Here is a 4,092-nt window from a genome sequence, read left to right as displayed (position 1 = left end):
ACAGTTAAATAAGTTGAGTTGAAAATATTAAACCAATAATTTAATTTTGACAAAATTGCAAAAATGGTCCCTATGGTATGCATTTTTTGGGGGTTTTGGTCCAAACCACGAGTTTTTTGGATTCGCGGTCCTTTTGGGCTAGTTTCATTGTAAAACTGGTCCCCGATAAACTTGAAAAGACGACTTTGCCTTTTAATTTGTTTTTTCCATTTACTTAATTATTTTTTTCTTTTATTTAAATATAAATGTTAAATCAAATCAAGAATGGGACCTCTCTCTCTCTCTCTCTCTCTCTCTCTCTCTCTCTCTCTCTCTCTCTCTCTCTCTCTCTCTCTCTCTCTCTCTCTCTGAAAAAAAACCCACTTCCCCACCATTGGCCACCATTTGGCAACAAACAACCCTAACCTCCTCTCTTGTTCAGATAATCAACCACCACCACCATTTTTGTTGCAAGGAAAGCCGGAAACCGCCATTTACCACCTTCACCGGCGAGAAAACCACCCACAACCACCACCACTGTTGATTCCGACCACCACCGAGTTCCCCCTCCTCCCCCACTCGTGTCTCCATCCAATTAAAACAGAAGCGAAGCGATAGAAGGCCGTCAGAGCAGCCTCCTGCCGCACGCCAGCGCAAATCGCTGCTGCTGCCGCCGACAGCCTCCAGCCACCGCCGTCCGCTGCTGTTGTCGTCGCTGGTAAGCCATCCATCCCCTCATTCCGTGTAGATTGGTCGTTTCCCCTTAATCCGTTTCATCAGTCGAATCGAGGGACGAAGGTCTCGATTTTTTTTCTTGTGTGTTGAAGACGGGTCTGTAAATCACGAGTTGGAGAATGGTGGTGCAGGTAATGTAGAAACAGAGAGAATGTTCGAGAATGGTGGTGCAGGTAAGGAAGAAGAAGGGGTGGGGAAGTGGGTTTTTTTTTCCAGAGAGAGAGAGAGAGAGAGAGAGAGAGAGAGAGAGAGAGAGAGAGAGAGAGAGAGAGCATGTGGGTCCCATTCTTGATTTGATTTAACATTTATATTTAAATAAAAGAAAAAAATAATTAAGTAAATGGAAAAAACAAATTAAAAGGGCAAAATCGTCTTTTCAAGTTTATCGGGGACCAATTTTACAATGAAACTAGCCCAAAAGGACCACGAATCCAAAAAACTCGTGGTTGGACTGAAACCCCAAAAAAATGCATACCACAGGGACCATTTTTGCAATTTTGTCTTTAATTTTGGATTGCGTTCACATTGGATTGATAGGGTAGGTTGCCTTTTTGCAGCTCTAATGTTATCTTCACATCTGAGATAGTAGTTTGGCCATCGTTCCACGGGGCCGACACTTAACAACCAAGGGTTTAGATTTTGGTGTGATCAATCCTATTCCTTCGGTCATGTCAATCATCTCGTTACTCGGTCTTTTCCCATTCGAAGCACTGAATAAGTGTAGCCATCGTCAACCCGATCATACGCATCCCCAAGTTTTCTCCTGGACACCTCCTCCTTCCAGCCCCAAACGGCATTAGCTTATAGTTATATGCATCTCCCGAACCTTCTAACCCTATGAATCTCTCTGGCTTAAATTTTTTAGGGTCTTCCCAGTTCTTTGGGTCATTTTGCATCGCCCACACATTCATCAGTAGCATTGTCCCACTTGGGATGTGGTAACCACCCACCATACAATCCTTTCCAGACTCATGGAAAATGAGTGGAGCAGCAGGGTATTTACGCATAGTCTCGTTGATTATACAACGTAGATAAGGAAGGTTTGATATGTCTGATTCGTTGACTAATCGATCTTCCCCAGCACACTTATCAGTCTCAGCATGTGCTTTCGTTAAGGTTTCAGGGTTGTTTAACAAAAGCGATAACATCCATTCCATTGTTACACTCGATGTATAGGTTCCTGCTGAAATTAGTACCTAACACATAGACACACACAAAACAAAATCAGTATATATGTAATGTTACTATGTTAACAATTATTAAAACGATATTATCATAAATAGACTCTGATATAAAATTCTTTTTGTTTTGCTAAATTGCTAGTGCTGTACATAATCGAAACAATAGTAGTATTAAAATGTTTCTACTAATCTTTAATTATTGTATTCCCATGACCATATAGAATCAAATGATTGATCATCTTTATATATATCAACCGGCAAGTTGACCCTCTTGATCTGATAATGTTGTAGTTTTCCAATTTTTCAACAATTCTAAGTTACAACAATATTTAATAAGGTTATAGAAACTAAACATCACAAAACATAGGCTATTGAGAGATGTTAATATTTTGCAAGAATATGGTTCGACTCAAAATAACAATAATATTAATCTGTACCTGCAATAATCCCTTGATAACTTCATCGCTGTGGTTTTCAGGTTCTTTTTCTTGCAACATTAGTAGAACTTCAATCAAAATTTTCTTCTCTAATTCCTTCACCACGGTTTTCCTCCTCTGCTCTTCTATCAAATCTTGCATTAACACATGCCACTTTTCATTTAACGCCATCATTTTCTTTTCTAACTGTTTCCCTCCCACCGACTTCCACCAGGGTAAATAGTCCGACACATTGGTCGCCCCCATCACCTTAAATGACTCCTGCACAATCTCCATAAACCGCCGTGTCATCACCGCGTCACCATGATCATCACACCTCCTCCCGGATATCATCGTCATCATCAAATTAAACACCACCTCAAATAACATCGACTTCATCTCCATTGTCCCATCCCTTACTACTCTCGGGTACATGACCTTCTTAACCAGGTGGTGCACCTCCTCCGCACGAATTACGCTAAGGGTCCGTACCCGGTAAGAAGACAAAAGCTCAAGGGTGACGAGGCGACGGAGGCTGCGCCAGTGATCATCATGGCTTGACCAATTAATGGTGGTGTAGTCAAACCCAAGGTGTTTTCCGGCGAGCAGACGAGGACGGTTTGCGAAAGTAACGTCGTTGGTGGTGAGGCATTCCTCCACCGCTTCCGGTGATGAAACTAAAAAAACCCGGCGGGCGCCCAAACGAAGCATGACCATCGGACCATGACGGGCGGAGAGACGGAGAGTTTACCTAAGGCTCGGTAGAGCGGGCTTCTCAGCAGGTAAAGATGGCCCACAATGGGTAAACATGGGAAGGGGCTTGGTGGTAAATTTCTGATTTTCCCTAGGGCAACTTTGGTAATCCATATCATGGCAATTATCGAGAAAATTATATAAAATATCGGCTCCATATTTATTCCGGGATTAGTTTCTTGTATAGATCTCATCCAAACGCTGCAACATTTATATAGGGAAAGCCTGGACATATGTTTATTTTTTTCAATATAAAATTCAAAAATATAAATAAACCAAGCATGTGTTAGCGTTGGACGATCGACACAGTAGTTTTTAAGTCATAGCCACGTGATTAACCTTGAATCTTGTACCATGCATGCGTCAGACTCAAAGTGTTGTATCGAATCAATAATATTTGACAAAATTATATGAATGATCTTTCAGTTTTCTGGATTTTATTTATATTGTATGGGAATATATTAGTTGTTATTTTTCAAATTTCATAGTAGAAATGTTTAACCCTAACAATTGATGAAAAGTTTTTTAATCGAAACGTTTATAGCGTAAGTAGGCTCTTGAAAGTTATTTAAAAAACAATATTTAGGAGTTATATTTATACAAATACAACTAACCGAATCAATTTAATATTTGAAAAAAAGTACTTGTAGATTTCCATAATCAGATGTGGATTCTCATATCGGTGTAAGTAAGGAGACATAATCCGAACAGGAGCGCACGACAACAAGTACAGCTATATGGAGTGGGTGTAAATTTTTAGATATGATATGTTGAAACTTGAAATTAGATTAAAAAAAAGAATTTTATTGATCAGGCCTAAACACATTTGTAGAGCTGCACATTGGCGGTTCCGGTTTCGGGTCAACCTCGAAACGGTCCGGTCTTTTTGAGGTCGATCGGTCTCAGAATGGTCTGGTCTTTTTTAGGATCGGTCTCGTTCGGTCTTTTTCCAATCCGGTCTTTTTTCGGACCGGTCTTTTTCGGTCTCGTCTCTCGGTCTTTCCGTGCGTCTTTTTCAGTTCGATTTA

General features: G+C 40.5%; 1 pseudogene across 1 annotated transcript; it reads right to left on the bottom strand.

The window, feature by feature from the left end:
• Positions 1–1,082: 1,082 nt before the first annotated feature.
• On the bottom strand, positions 1,083–3,228 carry LOC145103922 (cytochrome P450 81Q32-like; annotated as a pseudogene). The gene is made up of 2 exons (XR_013706937.1): positions 2,333–3,228; positions 1,083–1,910 (listed from the first exon to the last, which is right to left on the bottom strand). The product of XR_013706937.1 is annotated as a cytochrome P450 81Q32-like (transcript).
• Between the last annotated feature and the right edge of the window lie 864 nt (positions 3,229–4,092).

Source organism: Lactuca virosa, chromosome 1, assembly GCF_052849685.1.
Source record: "Lactuca virosa cultivar CGN04683 chromosome 1, Lactuca_virosa_CGN04683_v6, whole genome shotgun sequence".
In the NCBI taxonomy this organism is placed as follows: domain Eukaryota; kingdom Viridiplantae; phylum Streptophyta; class Magnoliopsida; order Asterales; family Asteraceae; genus Lactuca; species Lactuca virosa.
Note: the sequence above shows the minus strand (reverse complement) of the source record. Positions and strands in the feature narration are given on the sequence as shown.